The sequence below is a fragment of the Onychomys torridus genome, chromosome 10 (genome assembly GCF_903995425.1).
Source record: "Onychomys torridus chromosome 10, mOncTor1.1, whole genome shotgun sequence".
NCBI lineage: Eukaryota > Metazoa > Chordata > Mammalia > Rodentia > Cricetidae > Onychomys > Onychomys torridus.
This window is the reverse complement of record NC_050452.1, coordinates 15,146,546-15,165,455: the sequence shown is the minus strand read 5'-3', so window position 1 is coordinate 15,165,455 and position 18,910 is coordinate 15,146,546.

Genomic DNA, 18,910 nt, shown 5'->3' with positions numbered 1-18,910 from the left:
ATTTTCACCCACAATGACAATACTGTGGCTACTGGCTTCTGTTTTACCACCTACAAATAGCCCATGAGCTTTACTACATTATTGCAGAGCTTCTCTGATAAGCAGCTGCAGCTGGGAAATGGTAAAGATGGGCATGTTAGGCCAGTGAGATATGCATTGGAATTGAAGCCTACTGTGTTTTAAGGGACTTCACCCAAACATCCAAAAAAAAAAAAAAAAAAGTTAGGAAGAGGCAGAGAAAAACCCAGGTAGTAAGAACCAAAGGCAACAGCCAACACAGTGTGACTTGAGTTACAGGACACATAAGAGGGTAAACACAATCTGCTGAAGAGAGAAAGCAGAGAACCTCCAAGCAAGACCTGCATACTCCCAAGGAAGAACAGCGTAGGGCTGAGGAATGCCAGTTTACTATCTCTGACCTCACTTGATGATCCTGATCCAACAGAAAGGAGTTCTGTACAAATCTCAGTGGTAAGAAATGAACTGAAGACCCTCAGGGCTTGCTTGCTTTTGGTCTCTTTCCCAGTAAGGACAACCATCTATATTATGTATATACATCATGAAGTTTTTATCATCTTTACCTGAGCATATTTCTTTTTGGTAATGAGAAATGAGACCAACAAGCCTGATACTTCTCAATATAATGTTCAAGGTTCATGAATTTTAAATCTGGTAAGCTGAAAATTTTAGGAAATTTGTTTTTAATTTGTAATAAAAGATTTCAATGTGATTTTATTCAAAGAAAATAAACAATTTGCAAAGACCAATTAATTAAAATAAGAAATTATGAATGTCCTATGATCTGTGGATCAAATTGATCCTTTTTTAGCATCAGACCTCTGGTTTGCCTGAGATACACTAGCACACAGCCCATAGATGCAACTCCCTATCTTATGGGGTCTCTATAGAATTTGCCTTTGATGTGTAGTTTCCGCATCCTTGTTAGACTATTGCATTTCCAGAGTAAACAAGCACATGCTCTTTGGGTCTATATTCCTCCTATTCACCCATATATGTTGTATCCTGGGATTCTTCAGGTGTATAGACTAGAATGATGGAAAGGGAATAAAGACATATCTGTGGGGTTGGAAGTATTTAGAACCTAACAGAAAGACATTTCCCTGACTGTCTTCTTTTTAGCCTTTCTTAATTATCTAGTGGCTCTTACCACTTCAGATATTAGAAAAAGAACACAGACACACCTGCTCATCTCAGATAGGGACAGACATCACTCCCTTCATTGCTCAGGCTCTGCTGGGAGAAACAGTGATGGTTTGACTGTAAATATCTTCCTTTCAATTTTCTGACTCTTCAAATAATTTTCTACACATAAGCCAGAGAGTTGGATTTAAAGCATAGATCAGGTGAGTTTCCTGCCCAAGCCTCTCATAGTGTTCTGAAGTCTCACTGCAGCAGGCACAGCACTGTAGACACTTCCTAACTACATTCTGACACTTACAGTACCGCTCACTTTAGATACCTGTCCCATCTCATTGGTGAAGGTATTGTTGTCTCATGTCATTTAGATTGCTGTTTCTTCTGCCTGTGATGTTCATCCAATTTGTGCTTATGTGGCTTTCTCCACAGATGCATCCCTGAGAACATTTCTCTATTTACCTGCACCTTTTTTAAATTGAAAGCACACTGATGATATTATATAACTTATTAACTTTACAGTGTACTTCAAGAGGATAGAGAAGTATTTGTTTGTGCTGTATTCAAGGTCTACAACAGATAAATACAGATTACCAACAAATACTTGCTAATTCCTTAAATTTACAAATGAACTAATGGAGGAAATAAGAATGTCCACCCTTTACATCCTTTATAGGCATGGACACATATATAATTCACACCTTTGAACATGTAAATATATGTGTGGGAAGAGAATAGACACATAGAGGTTATACAGGGGACAGATAAGGTCACTGATTCATAAAATGTATTTGCTCGAACAACTAGCATAGTGAAGTTTTGAATAGTGATACATGTTATAAATAAATGAAACTGGCTTTAGGAACTGTGACAAGGAGTGTGGGGGATACTCTGGTATGCCAGTGTCCCTGAATTCCAGCAGTAATTCAGGAACTGGTGTGTGGTGATAGTGTGTTCCCCAAAATATTGTGTGCCCTAATAAACTTATCTGGGGTCAGAGAACAGAACAGCCACTAGATATAGAGGCCAGAAAATTGTGACACACACGCCTTTAATCTTATCACTTGGGAGGCAGAGATCCATCCTGATCTCTGTGAGTTTAAAGCTACACTGGAAACAGCCAGGCCTGGTGACTCATGCCTTTAATCCCAGGAAGTGAGACTTTAATCCCAGGAAGCGGTGGTAGAAAGCAGGAAGGTATATTAGGCATGGGGACCAGGAACTAGGCTGGTTATGCTTTTAGGCTTTTGAGCAACAAACAGTTCAGCTGAGATTTATTCTGGATGAAGACTCAGAGGCTTCCAGTCTAAGGGAACAAGATCAGCTGAGGTATTGCCAAGGTGAGGAAACTGTGGCTTGTTCTGCTTCTCTGATCATCCAGGTTTAACCCTAATACTTGGCTCAGGTTTGATATTATTAATAAGACCATTTAAGATTCATGTTACAATGGTGAAGTAATTATCTAGAGTGGGACATATGTGCATTTCAGGATACATAGAAGGCTCCTTGGAGTTCACTCCTTGGGCACTAAACACCTTCCTCCTTCTTCCAGATGTAGCAAACAAAAAACATTTCTGAACATGAGTATGCAGACCACAGAAAGGGAAGAATAGTGAACTATGTCTAGATTTCCTTGGAAATATAAATAAGGGGAGAGGTGGGGATTTAGGAACAAGAAATGTGTTCTGAGAAGTTATGAAGGGAAAGAACAGGGGAATCATAAGTATAGAGATGGTCCATCTAAATAACTCATCTTAAATAAATATATTTTCATGAACAGAACTGTCTTTAGTGATGGTGAAAATGGTTAGAATTGGATTCTGAAGGAGCTGAACAACAGCTAATGTAACTAAAGCACATTATTGCACAACTTACAGCCTTTGAATCCATGAAAGCAAAGAAACAACAGGCCAAAGGAAATCCAGGTCTCCTGGATATTGCCCAACTCTTTTTGTGTTCATTTGGAATTCAAAATCAACAATAATAAATTATAACCAACAAACTTAAATGGTTTAAATGATATTTTTAAACTAGAATATTTTTCTCTGGCCATATTAAATTCTTTTATTTTGGATGATTTCATAATAGTTTTGTGCTTAAAAGTAAGTATATAAGAATCATATTAAATCCTCATATCACCTTAACCTAGATACCAATGGTTGGGGAATAGAAGGTAAAAAGAGACTACAGGTAGATGAACAGTCTGGGATGACTCCTCACTTTATAATATGCATAGAAATACACACATGAACATAGAAGGAGGGTTTCCGTCTGATATGGTGTACACCTATCCATAAAAAATGCAGCATCAACTTCCCCCAAAACACAAATACTCTTCTATATAACTGTCAGACAGGCCTGATCATAGGAGATGTAATGCAGTGGAACACTATCAACACATACTACTCCTGCTTCACCCACTGTACCAAAAATATGTCTTCAGTTCTAGGATTCTATTATATGATGCTGTGCTTCCAAGTGGTCCTGTCTCGTCCATCTGTCATACTTAGAAGAACTACTTAGTCTCTCACTTTTCTCCTTCCTTCACCATCCCCAACACAGGGCACAGCAACACATCTCTTTTAATTAGAAGATCCCCAAGTCAATTAAACCAGTTCATATTCTCACCAAGTACAAACTGAATTTTATATATTCAGTCCTGGAGTTGCTAATTTTCCTTATTCTCTATTATATGTGTGATAGAATTTCAATATACAGATTTAACCAAAATTGTTCTGTGTAAATGAAATATGAAATTATCAAGACATTTAAATAAGAGTAAATATAGGTGCACCTGGAAGTATTTTCAATTATACTCTGTGTGTGTGTGTGTGTGTGTGTGTGTGTGTGTGTGTGTGTGCAACAAAGTGCATGGGTGGAGATCAGAAGCCCACATGTAGGGAATGATTCTTTCCCTACAATATGTGGAACTCAGGGATTGATCTCAGCTCTTTCAGTCCTGGCAAAAGTGACTGTACCTTCTCACCAGCTTCACACTGAAGTTTCAACGACATGTCCTGTGTGCAGTTACAACATTATAACTTGGAGAAAATAATTTTGTGCATTACTTTCATACTGTTCTATCAGCAATATAACATTAGTACCTTGAATTTTCTGAAGGAAATATTTACAACACACAGGCAAATTAGTTTTTATAAGCAAGCATAGTTTATTTGGCTATCCAACACACCACTGAGTACTGTACTTGAAACTGTATTAATTTCATATAATAATGTTTTAAAGAATCTGTATATGTAGCATGTAATGGACATTTAAAGTCCTTAGAGGAATTTCCAAGCTGTAATCACATAATCCATGCTTTATTTAAATAAAATTCTGTGATTTAAAAGGAAGACATGGAAACTAATTAGTGAAAGTGATAATTAAAGCAGAGCACTAGGATCCATGATGACAAGGCTTTGCAGGCTTAGGTCACAAGAGGTATGCACCAGATGTGCCTTGGGAAATGTCACATAAGTGAACAAAAGTGGGATCCCAGTCACATGTAACCAGAAGCAGTAGAAAGCAACACCTATGTGGAGAGTCTTCTACTGTACATCTCCAGATCCTCTTGCTGGACCTGGACCTATTTACTTTCTCTTCTCTCTCAGCAGACATTCTCACTAATCTATGTCCCATATTTTTCTTTTCAAATGTTCTGGGACTGTTAGACTTATTTTCAAGATAGTTATTATTCTCTCTCGAGTTTGTTTTTGGAATACCCCCATGATTTTTTCCCTTTAATGGGCCCCAAAAAGCAGAATCCTAGGGATCCCAAGGGCCACATCAACCTACCTATTCAAAAGAGCTCCTTCACTGTGTGATCCATAGAGGTTCTGACATCTGTGGGAAAGAAATAATCAAACCTGGACCAGACTAAAATCATCCCGTGATCACTTTACACCTACCTACTCAGGTGCACTTGAATAGATGCAAAGCTGAATCTTCCACAACTGTCTGCTACTATTACTTTTTCTCAGGCCATAGCTGCTAGATGATACCACAGTGAGCCCTCACATTATATAAATTAAGTTTTGTTTTCAGAGTCACTAAAGGACAAATTTGGCCAAGCCTCACAAAATCAGAGCAATTTATTCTCTGCCTCAGAAACAATTAAGCTCTTGTAGATTCATTATTCAATACAGAACACAGCACAAAGCAGGTAATTTTCCTTTAAATGAGAGTCTCCACTTATCAACATCTGAGGGTGCAGGATTCTGTCCTCAAATAGTTAATTATTTCTAAAATGGGAAGTGTGAAGTCTGTTATATATGAACATATGCCATATTTGTCCATATAAACACAAATACAGAGACATGCACATAAACATTTAAACACATTGATAAATATCTCTACGTCTTTCTGATAACAAAACAAACTACTTGACACTGGTTAATTTTATTAAAAAAACTTATTTTATTCACAATGGCAGAACTGAAAGTTCAACATTTGTATATGCATGATATATGGGCTCATGCAGAACATGTGTTCTTTTGTAAAAAGTTATTCTCATAAGGCCAACTCCTTCCATGAGGTTCTCATTAATACATCCCAGGGGTGCACTAAGCTTTTAGAAGTCTACCACCTCTCAGTAGTACAAGAACATTATACTTTCGGGAACACATTCAAGTCATATCTAGGGCAATCCAATATATATGAAGACAGAGAGGGAGAGGGTGGTAGATAGATGACAGACAGACAGACAGAAAGATAGATAATCAAACTTCCTTGCCTTTTCACTCTGCAATGAGTTTTGTCCCTTATGGGGAATGCAGCATCCATAATGCCGTCTTGGAAAACCCTGGGTCCATAGCAAACAATAAATCTCCCCATGTCCTAATCTTGGAATTAAAGAATCCATAAACATTAAAAATATATTTATAGTTTATCAATTAACCACTGTGAATTAGTTTGTCAGAACAGCAGTACTGGACTATAATAATATACACATTTAGTTTTAGATGTTGATATACAAAGTTATTGTACAGTTCTAATATTAATATTTTGTAACACAGGCAGATATAAATGTTTGCACATATATACTTAGAGAGTGAGTAAGATTCAGGCCTGTTCTAAACAGCATCACAGTGAAGATCAAACTTGAAGATGACATTTAAGGTATTCCCAAAGGAAGAAGAAACCATGAAGAGAGGCATGTGGACAAATAATGTTGTACATTCTCTCTTTTTCTGAAGTGCTATCTCTAGAACTCAGTCTCTCTATACCCCTCCACCACTCATCCAACAGACTCACTTGGGCATGTTTCAGACTCTCCTCATTCACAGGAAGGAACATGCTTTCTCCTCCAGGACCAGGAGCACAGACAAATCTATAGACAAAGATTTATCTGTTTAAGAATATAGTGTCTGAATACCTATCTATGAATCAGAACTGTAATTGATTAGTAATAGTGATGTTTCCTTCCTGTTGACTTGCAGTGATAGGATAGGAAACTCTCTCTTGTTCCCAGACTCCAATTATCTATTCCAGTTTCAAAGCCTTTTGTGTCCAGCTTTCTGCAGAAAGTAGTCCTTAGAATTCCAAGTCTCTTGTTACCCAGGTGTTCATCTGCCTCCTTTGAATGATTACAGAGCCTGACTCAGTGTATATGACTTTTGAGTTGTCATGGAAAAGAAAACAGAGGCTCAAGGGGTATATAGGAGTTCCTAGAAGCTCCTTTAGCGAAGGCATATTGCTCATTTGATGCTGGGGTGTGCCATTCTTTCATAAAGTAATACTCTGTTACTACCCTCTGGAGGTCTGTTTGGATTCAAAGGTTTAATCTACAATTATGTCTTCACCTACCTAATGGCTAGCTCCAATCCTGAAACCATCAAGAGACTTCAGATTTCAGCCATCTTCTTAGCAAACAGAAAAACGTCTTGTTAGTTAATGGGTCCAAAGGTTTTAGAAATGTTCATATCAGGAACTGGGTGCCAAGACTAACTACTGTAAAAGCTGATCAGTCCATTGCTCATCTGACCAGAAGTTTCTAGGAGATTTACCAACTCTGTGTTAGCAACTGGAGAATAGGCCAGGTGCATATACAAATTTTTATTATGTCTTTGTCACAAGTAGTTAATTCCTGGACTTTAAGCCTCTGTGTGACAAGATATGGACAGAGATTTCAGTAAGAATGAATGTTTTTTGACTCTGGGGGAAAGTAAATAATTTTGATATGAAAGTTAATGCTGGGAATAAAAAAAGCCTAGAAGTTCACTGCCATTTGTTCTTCCTGTGATGTAAGATCTTGTCTCTGTACTGAAATTGTAGTTGGCTCTGTGATTTGTTTTAACCAACTAAGTGTGGCATAGTTGAGCTTATGTACCTTCTGTGTGTGGTGATATTTTGTTTGTGCTCTCACAAATAAAGCTTGCCTGGAGAGTAGGGACCTAGCCACGAGAGGCCAGGCAGTTGGCACTGGGCAGGAAGTAATATAGCTGGGTAGAGAGAGGAAATGATAAGGCAGAGTGGAAACAGGAGCTCTGCCCTTTCAGACAGAGAATTCGGTAAAGGTAAGAAGTTTTTCTTGTGCCTGGCTACTCTGCTTCTCTGATCTTTCAGTTTTCATCCTGATATCTGACTCCGGATATTCATTATTAAGACCAATCAGGATCTGCCCTATATCTGTGACTGCTGCCTTTGATGCTAGTGATGTTCCTAGAGCCCCACAGATGTTACAGTCATATGCCTTTCATGTGAGGATGCCATAAAGAGAACATAAGTTTCCTAGCAGATACAGTGAAAGCCCACTCTACAGCAGCCACATGACTAAGCTCTAAGTCTTTGAGCAACTGTAGCTCTGGCCAAAACCTATCTGAGTTGCTCAACCTCAAATGCATGATTTGGTCATGGTAGGTTTCAAGCACTATTAGAATCTTTTTATTTATTTATTTATTTTGGGGGGTTGGTTTGTTAGACTTTTGTCTATGACATGTGTTTAAAGTCATTTGATAAGTGTTTATTGAATTAATGTTAATTTTGAGAAACAATAAAGTGCACATCAACATGGCAGATATGAAAAACACTTCAAAACAAAAATACAGGGTTGGGGATTTAGCTAAGTGGTAGAGCACTTGCCTAGCAAGCACAAGGCCCTGGATTCGGTCCTCAGCTCCTAGGAAAAAAATAAATAAATAAACAACAAAATAAAAAAGGGCATAGGAGACAGGAAAACTTGAGTTGATTGCTGAGTATAATTGGAGCAGTATTTCCTACACAATGAAGTTCAATATTAAAACATGTAGTTTTCACCTTAAATTCTTACAAATATGGTAGATTCAGTAAGATGAACTATGTTCAGCTGAAAGGCAACAAATTATGAAAGAGAAGAATTATAGCAGAGAAAGTGTTCTTCTTATGACATTAGAGGTCAGTCAGAACACAAAAGTTAAGGCTAAGAAAAAGCAAGAAGAAAACTCTGTTATTGATGATGTTGAGTAAACTTGACTTATTATGATGTCGTATATTTCCAATTTATATAATTTCTATATTTCAGTGTTTTGAAGCAGATTAAATAATATGTGTTGGTGTACAGTACAGTATGATATTGCATTCTAAAATTCATATTTAAAAACTAAAAAGAAAAAACAGATAAGGAGGTCCATGGTCTCTTCTCTCTAATAAGACATGGGATTCTAGTATGAAACTGAAATTATCACATTTTCCTTATCATATATCACTACACAGAAAACACAAATGTTTAATCTATTTCTATGAAAGATATTTAGATGTAGAATAAAATAAGAAAGCAAGCATCAGAGTTCAATCAACTCACTGAACACATTTGGTTCTATTTATATATAAAAAAAAGAGTAAACTCATAACATAACACAATAGCAGTTTTCAGTAACTATAGTAAACAGGGAGCTGATGTACAGATGATAAATTTTCAATTCTGCTAGAATTAACTTCTAGAAATTTATTGTAAAGTGCCTACAGTAAATGTTGGCTGCATCTCTGATTCTGACTGTGGCATGGTAGAGTGGGTGATTGATTTTATATATTCAATATAGGTTGTTTTTATTTATCATTCTACCTCACTAATACTGTTAAAAATAAAAGTTAGCACTTTCTAACAGGCCTAATCATTTCTTAACAGAAGAAAAATATTAAAAAGACATGTTTCACACTCTTGGCTCTTTGTCAAAATCCCTTGCATTTTCATTTTTACAAACATATTTTCCACACAGAGTACAGCACATTGCCTGTTCTTTTCTTATTGTTACTGATCTTTGGGCCTCCTTCCTGTTTCTGCATCCTTCTTTTCCAGTTTACTTCTTTGAAACCCCAAGCATTCTTGAGTCCTGTGTAAATTCAATTCATTCTCCAATAGGTTCAAAAGAAACATATGGGTTCCTTTATTCCTCTAAAAGTATTTATAGTACTTTAATATAAAATTAGGAGTTACAGCACAAATAAAATTATGATAGTAGCAAACTGAAATCATGAATATGCTAAAATTATACATTAGAATAATGGTTGTGTTAATTATAATGTTAAGAGGATTTTTTAATCACCTGAGAGATGAGACTTTGGGCATATCTTTGGTCCATTATTTTGATTATGTTTATTGAGGTTGAAAGGACCATCCACCAGGATCCTACCTGGGTTCTTGGCCCTTATATTTGGAGAAAAGAACTTAACGTTGTCTTGTATTCATTCTTCTCTATTTTCTGATTGTGAATGCAATGTTATCAGCATCATCACACTCTTGCAACCTCAAATTTCATGTTGCACTGTGAGTTAAAATAAATCTTTTCTCCCTTAAGGTGAGTTTTTCATAGCATTTTTTCACAGAAACAAGAGAAGGAGGGGCTGGAAAGATGGCTCAGAGGTTAAGAGCACTAATTGCTCTTCCAGAGTTCCTGAGTTCAATTCCCAGTACCCACATGGTGGCTCACAACCATCTATAATGAGATTTGATGCCCTCTTCTGACATGCAGAAAGAATACTGTATACATAATAATTAAATAAAATAAAATTTAAAAATATAAAAGAAAACATTTTAAAAATGGTGAGTGGTGGTGGCACCCGCCTTTAATCCCAAAACTGGGGAAGCAGAGCCAGAGGGATCTCTGTGAGTTCATGGCCAACCTGGTCTACAGAGTGACATCCATGCCAGGCACCAAAACTACAGAGAGAAACCCTGTCTCAGAAAACAAAAAAAGAAAGAAAGAAAGAAAAAGAAAAGAAAAGAAAGGAAGAAACAAGAGAAGGAACTGTCTTCATATTAAAAGGGAAAGTAAATCTTAGAGACATTCATAGAGTCACTACCCTAAAATTTTAGAGTCCTGTTTCTTGCTAATACTAAACAGTTTTCAAACCCTAACCCAGAAAATGCTAACTCCCATAGCTGCAGGGTAGTTACCATTTAGAAAACTGTTCTTTTAGGAAACAATAAAGTATAGTGCATGGGATCGAATGTTAAATATGGAAAGATGTGTCTTGAAGAGCTGGTTAAATATGGATATGTCATTTAGCACTCTCTTATCACTATGTTTTGAGACAACAAAAAAATCCCCAGGGGCTTGTTGCTTAGTGAAGATAAGAACAAGATCTTGCTTGTGCCAACGGATGTGACACACTCATCTGGTGTGTCTGTAATCTTGTTCAGCCCTAAATTAAGACATGTAGTTGGGCTAACTACTAAAATGTGTCATTGGCTTATGATTGGGGACTATGGCCCCTAGATAGTAACATGCCTAATATGAAATGAAAAGCCTGGTCACACAGGCCTGAGAGGCTTCAAGTTTTAAGAATGTGGTGAAAGAATAAATGGTAAAGAGACAGAGAGAAAACAGTCAATGTTATAGGAGTTAGTCTGAAACCCCACAGAAGATAAGAAACATGCTTGGTAGACAAAGTGGCTCCCGATAAGACAGGACTGTAGGGAAGCCAGGCATTCCAAGATCATATACATAGTACATTGATCTAAACATATTTAGATGCCTTCATTTACGCTTTCACAGACAGATGTCTATGGCATGAAAATCATGAGCTGAGCATTGAGTGAGTGGCTGACCACAAGAATGGGTGATTGGGTGGCATTAGTGCCTAATCGATAAAAACTGCTTTACATTGCATATTGTGCAGTCTTGCAGGTCTGCTTGGTGACAGAAAGGACTACTTAGTAAGTGAAACTGGTGAAAAGATGGACTGAGTCCCTAAGTCACATAAATTTTGGACTCTGGGCCACAGATCAGACACTTGCCCATATGAGGTTTCCTCAAGGTCTTTCTTTCCATATTCTGCTGCCATCATGACAAACTTCTGCATTCCTCTGGATAACTTTTATTTTCTCACATTTTAGATTCTGTTCTTCACACTTCATTCTGACTCTCCTTGTGATCACCATTTTCCTTGCATTATGAAAAAATTCCTAAAGCAAAGGACACTACCTCAACCCAGTCAACCACCTATCCCTTCATCCCCCCTACCCTTCACTGAAGTATCTCTTCAAAGATTAACATATCCAGATGTTGAGGGATATCAATTATATTATCTTAAGATACAATTAATGATAAATATTTATTACAGGATTATAGAACTTTCCTCTTAGGCCTGTGAAGATAAAACTGTGTTATTTAATTTTATATATGTCCCTAAATTTATTTTTAGCCAATTCAAGAAGTAAGTAAAAACAGTAAAAGACAGATTCATTTCATATATCTTATTCTGCTGAAATTTTGTGCAGCAATACATTACTTACTTTCTGGAAACTTGTTCTGAGAGAGATGGAAGCCAGCTTGCCTGGAGGCAGCATAATGCTGAAAATGAATTGTGTAATTTGTCATTTAATAGGTCTGCTATTCTTAGTAGTTTATAGTTGTACAACTTATTATTGCCAGCCTTCTCCTCTTACAATTAGATTCATAATAATATCCAAACCACAAGAAGTTTGGGCGACTTAAATGAAAATAACCTGACACCATCAAGCTCTGAATTAGCACTGAAAATGGAGTTTACACACAGACATAATGACAGTTCATTATCATGGAACATGAGTCATACATTCAATATGTAAATATGTGAAAATAGTTAAGAGATCAAAATTACCAGCTAATACCAATTACTCACTAAAGAAATAGTGCTTATAGTGAGGAGCCAGTTGATGACCCAAATCATAGAATGCATGTCAGACCTATATTTGGTTATCATTGCTGAATTGTTTCTGAAAAAGAAGTCACTTATGAAAAAGCAAAATATACTGCCTAAGAATCGAATTTTTTTTAATGATAGTATTTCACCTGTGAGGTGTATCGTATTGTCATCCAGCTCTCTGGCTTGTTCAAGGCCTCACAGTCACTCTGTATTTCTGAAAAGATGCTCCAGACATGACAGGAGCTGTGTCTTCAGGTCATCCTACATCCACTCACCATTATGGCTGCAGATAGTATTGTCATTATGTAATAGATCTTCTTTAGAGACTGACATTTTCCTCCCTACTCAGTTATTACAAGTCAGAATTTTTCTGATGCCTCTTCAGTCATTTATCTGTAAGATACTTAATAATAAAGTTTACAATGCTGCTAGTAACAGTGGATGTTATGCATGTTCATTTTGATATCTCTGTCATTTCTTGTTATCAACACCATGGAATTTGACGGCTGTTCTATGCAGTTTCTTTCAGAAAGAATGTCTTAAAATATAATTAAGAACTTGCCGATAGGGAGTACCACATGATAAATGTTCAGTATTCTGAAATGATCTTTTTCCCTACATCAATAAACTCTACGCTTCACCTAAAGGCAGCCATTCAACATTTCTTAATGACAGTGATTGCAGTATTTTGCTCACTACTCTACAGTCACTGTAGCAATAAGAGCTTACAATTAACTTCAAAGAGACTAAATTCATGCCATATTCTGCACTACACATGACACCTATGCTAGCCAAATTGCACATAGGCAATACAGGCCTGAATGATTACTCTAAATTTTGCAATTTGAGCAGCAGTTCTAATAAACAAAAGACTCAAATATCAAACAAGAATATCAGAATTGACAACATCTGCTGTAATGTGATATAGATACATGAATGTATCCAGGACCTAAGGGAAAAATAGAAAAAAATCATACAGAAAATCTTATTGACTGTTCTTGACAAACAAGGAGAATTGCCTATTTTTAATAGGCCATGATGTTCTAAACCTGCCCATTTTCTTCTGCTGAAATGCAGTAATATAAATATCATTAACTTCATGACAACAAGCTATGTAAAAAGCCCAGGCATGAACTCTGTATGGTCCACCTACTATTCTGTGAAGAACCAAAATAAAATCATAGATCCTTCCTGTTGGAAGGAAATGGCCACATCACTAATGTGACAGTTGCCCCTGGGCAGCTTTTTATGCACTTTATTTTAATGTTTTAATTTTCCAAACCTCAAGGAACTGAAAAATTATGTCCCAGGAACAGCAGGGTCTTTGGAGGGAGACACATCTGTATAATCAATGGAGATTCTTCTGGCATATAATCTAGAGAGAGCTGTGCACAGTCTCTGGTTCCACATACTTAAACATGGAAAGAACTTAATCCAAAGACCATATTCACTAGTTTTCAAAATTGATATTTTTTTCTCTTTTATTTCGGGTGTCCAGTGCTTTGACTCTGAACCACTTTACCTTGATATGGCTGTATGTCTAAAAGTGATTTAAATTTCCCTCATACAGTTAAAGTCACATTACCCTCACAGTGAGCTGTGATTGGAAATTGGTTTTACTTCTTTAGTTTATTTTTTCTTCCTTGACATCTTCACACACGCATGTAATGAATTTTTTTCATGTTCACCTCATTATCTTTTCTCAGAATCAGCCCTTGTCAGGCTGAACCCCTTCTGATTTCCAAGAAGCGCCACTGCGACTTACCATTTCTTTTGTGGTTGTAAACTCCTGGGTTTAGTTAGGGTTGCCTACATGTACATGGGCAAGCAAGGGAGGTTACTATTGGCAAGACTTAAAATATACTTCCTTCCTCTAAGTTAGCTAATATACTTAGGAACTAGTTTAAACTTAACCAACAGAAAACTGATTTGAAGTGGAAAGGATTAAATTCTGACTCATATTTGTTAGTCTCCACCTTTTTTTGTAATACTGGGGTTTTCACTCTGGGCATCAAGCATGCTGGAAGTAACATACCATTGATCTGTGATCTTAGCCCAATTCCATTCAAGGGAAATTTCAGCAGAAAAAAAGTCACAAATATGTTCATTTAATTTAAACAAACGTTTGTTTTCTCAAGTAACTCAATTAAGTTTAAAAATGGTTTAGATTCGCCATGTGTGGTGTCCAATGCCTTTGATCCCTACTCTCAGGCCAGCAGAACTAGATAGTGAGACGCTGTCTCAAAAAACTAAAAGTGAAACAGCCAGGCAGTGGTGGCACACACCTTTAATCCCAGCACTTGGGAGGCAGAGACAGGCAGATCTCTGTGATTTCGAGGCCAGCCTGGTCTACAGAGTAAATTCCAGGGTAGGCTCCAAAGGTACACAGAGAAACCCTGTCTCAAAACAAACAAACAAACAAAAATACAAAAAGAAAAAAAAAAAGGAAAAAAAATTACAAAAAAAAGATTCTGAAAAGAAACATTCATTGCATTTGGAACTATGCATGTGGAGTCATATATCAACAAGTCATACTTCCAGGTTGATCAGAAAGGGGTTTTCTATTTGACACTGTCCTCATTTGAGAGAAAACTATGAACAACTCCTGCATGAGGAAAAGGCTCAGGAAACGTTTCTAAACAGGAGGCAAAAGGACTATAAGAGCCTAATGACCATTACGTCTGTTGCAAAATGTGTTTTCTATTTATGACAGGAAGCTGCACATATGTAATCTCATCAAAATGAATACCTAAGTGAAGCCTGAACAATGACAATACTGGTTGACATGTAAACAGTCGGGGGAAAGCCTTGGGAGGTCCCAACCCTAGATGAAGAACTAAACGCAATTAATGACTGAGAGGGAGTGTAAGTATGTGGTGATATTATGATCCCCAAAATATATCGTGCACCCTAACAAATTTATTTGGGGTCAGAGAACAGAACAGCCACTGGATATAGCAGCCAGAAAATAATGACGCACACGCCTTTATTCCTATCACTTGGGAGACAGAGATCCATCTGGGTCTCTGTGAGTTTAAAGCCACACTGGAAACAACCAGGTATGGTGACTCACACCTTTAATCCCAGGAAGTGAGCCTTTAATCCCAGGAAGTGGTGGCAGAAAGCAGAAAGGTATATAAGGAGGCGTGAGGACCAGGAACTAGAGCTGGTTAAACTTTCAGGCTGTGAGTAGCAGCAGTTCAGCTGAGATCCATTTGGATAAGGACTCAGAGACTTCCAGTCTCAGGAAACAGGATTAGCTGAGTAATTGGCAAGGTGAGGAAGCTGTGGCTTGTTCTGCTTCTCTGATCTTCCAGCATTTACCCCAATAACTGGCACCAGGTTTGTTCTTATTAATAAGACCAATTAAAATTTGTGCTACATAAGCGTCCCCCACAGTAAGTTCCTAACTGGTTATCCAATGGCAGTGAGTAAGTCCTAAAATAATATACATATGAGCAGCACGGAATGAACACGGCTGGTTGTTTGTGTATCCATTGATATGTTAAAGTAAAAGAGGCTATAGACATATGATAGAGTAGGGTAGGGGGCAGAAGAACCACTTGAGAAAAGGGAGGAAGTAAAACATTATGTAAATAAAGTACACATATATGAAATTTATAAAAATAAAAAATAGGTTTGTTAAAATGTGAATTTTTTGTCATTATAATTCCCTTAAATGTTTGCATTAACAGATGAATCAACAATCTACCACAAACTTAGTAACTTGTACTTGAAATAAAATTGCATTGTATGCTCTGTGTTTCAGATTTGGTAAGTTAATGATCGTCACTTCAAGGAACTGGCTAAAATTGTCATCTTATTTATTTTGTTTTATGATCTATCTATTGGCCTAGAGGATTATAAAAAATTGGTTAAGGCTACATATTCAGAGTGTACATTGTACATGTCAGGCAAGGGGCACCTATTTTGCTTCAATCTACCTATAGAATAAACTTCAGGATTTTTGCCTCTGATGTATCAAATACGGCATGTATACAGATATAAATATATAAACTCTCTCTATAAGAAAATGAAGGGTGGAAAAAGAGATGCCTAAGCTGGAAGATGTTCCTGTTATACTTTGATGAAAAGCAAGGTTATGCTTTCGAGTATCTTTGGAAGTAGGTTTAGGTTGTTTCATTTTTCTTTGAATTGTAGAGTAGGTAGCACCCAGCTTAATTGTACCAGTGTGCAGTGTATGTATAAGGATTTTCATCCTAGAGATAGAAATGGGGTGGGAGGGAATATGAGGAAGAAGTAGGGAGGTAGAGGAGAGGGTGGGAAAAGGAGAAAAAGGCCCATGTCCTCTGAGCATTTTCAAATGGATAGGTCCTTTTCACTATGTAAGAAGATAGAATCTCATCTCATTTATCAAAGAACTGCTTCTCTAACATCACCAAGTCTCTCTGTTTGAAGTTGACGTGAAATCTTCAACTGTAACAAAATGGATTTATTTTTAACACAAATAAAATACGTTGAAAATTGATACTCAAATACTAAGAGTGTGACTTTTGACTTTGCATCATTTGTGTGTATGATTCTCTTAGATTTTCCCATTGCAAACAGTTACTCCTTCCTTAGTAGTTTCAAACTTCCACCCTGTTCTTTTCAGGCTGTTCCTTTATAGCAGTACATCCAAAGATACCACCTTTTAGAAACTTACAAATTTCTTATGGATAACCTACCATTCTTCAGTGTCTTTACTAATGATCACAAAACTAAGATCAGTGAGCCTCATGTGGAATAGAGTGAATCAATAATAATGCAGTTAACTAGTTAAAAAAAAGAATCTATGTGAAGAAATTTTGAGAAGTAAGATAAGAGCCAAACCTGTTTGATGCATACAAGTATAATTACTTGTACCAATAACATTCAAATGCTTATTTGTTCAATATACTGTGGGTATTTCCAATTGTTAACTTTGCTTCTAATGCTGTAGTTTCAGACCATACTTAAGCCATATAGGAAAACTATCTGAGCTTATGTTGATGAATCAGACTGAGTCTTATAGGTACAATATAGAAGTTGCATGCTGCCAGAGATAGTTAGAGAATTGGATCCCTGCCCAGGAAATTATTGCTTTTAGACCAACTGTGGCTGTGATGGGGGGAAAAAATCCCAGCCCTGAGAAATAACCCATGTCACAAGTTTTTGAAGTGAAATTGGTCTTGCAGTTGAGGTCATCCCTCAAGAACCATCATTTACCCAACTCCTAAGATGTTGACTTCTTGGAGGAAAATGAAGATCAAGCTGGTAGCACATTATTTTAGTTTTAACAACTTAATTGTGTTCATGATAGGTTTATTGTTGTATTACTCTTTAAGTATTTATTATTACTTATTTTAGGAATCTAAAATATGCCTGAGCCATACTAAGCTCTGAATATGTAGTTAAAATTTTTGAAAACATATAGAAGATAGAAGACTTCTTTTTAATTCCCACCTGTACTAACAAGCTAATATAATAGTTGGGTGTGGATGCAAGACACAATTATAAGGTCACACAGTGACTCATGGGAACCAGAAAAGCTACTCAAAACCTTGCATCCTTAGAGTTGGCTGTCTTCATGGAACCAGGAACTGAGCTTGAGAGGTGATGAGAAGTATTCAGGAGGGAGTTAGAAGCAGTGGGAAATCAGTGATAAGATCTGTTGTTGTTCTTATATTATAGTAAGCACATGTAAGTTTGTTCACACAGGGATTTAATATGAGAAATAGATGAAGTCTTGAGCAAATATATGAGCATAGCTATGTCAAGGACTTCAGTGGCTAAGAACCGTGGGAACGGCAAGTCCGGAAGAATGAAAAGCCTTCCATTCATCCAAATATGGGAGTTGAAGGGCATTTGACCTTCAGCTAAATCAGTTGTGCACTGAAACTATCCACCACAGCCTCCTCCTCCTAGATGACTGCAGCCTGACACATTCCATTAAAAAGACCCCCTCCTGAGGTCAGGTAGTCCCTCTCCTCTGTCTCTCTGTAGGAAATTTACCGAGTTTCTGCACAGCTTCTAGTGCAGCTCCATCAGAGCACATGAACCTCTTGGCTCCAGCATTTCTGTATGTCTTTTCTTTATCCATTGTTACTCCTCCAGTTAGGTCAACACCTAAAGCTGAACATGTCATGGGAGTTTTGGAAACTAGATATAATTTTATACAATACAGTTTTTGTTTTAGTAACTTTTTTAAACATCATAAGTAAAGTTAAAAAATAAGAACTTACTGTCAAACACAAATAACATAGAACAAATGTACAAAATATCATGGCTGGCCACAAGCATCTTGGAAACACAGAGAAGAGAAATCTTTCAGTAGTTGGTGTTTCCATGGCCAGATAAGATATTAGTCACCCAAACTGATTGATACAAATATTCTGTGCAGTTAGAATTAACTAAGATGGATGGAGGAGAGGGGGATCTGTGGTTGGTATGTAAAATGAATAGAAATTTTCTTTTTTTTTTTGGAGCTGAGGATCGAACCCCGGGTCTTGCGCTTGCAATCCCCAACCCCTAGAAATTTTCTTAATAATAATATATAAATAAATAAATAAGTTGTGTGCCCAAACAACCAGGAGATTTCTTAAATTTGGAGGTAAAAAGTATCTTCTAGGTGGAAATTCAGCTCGCTCTACCCTGGAAAAGACAAAACCAA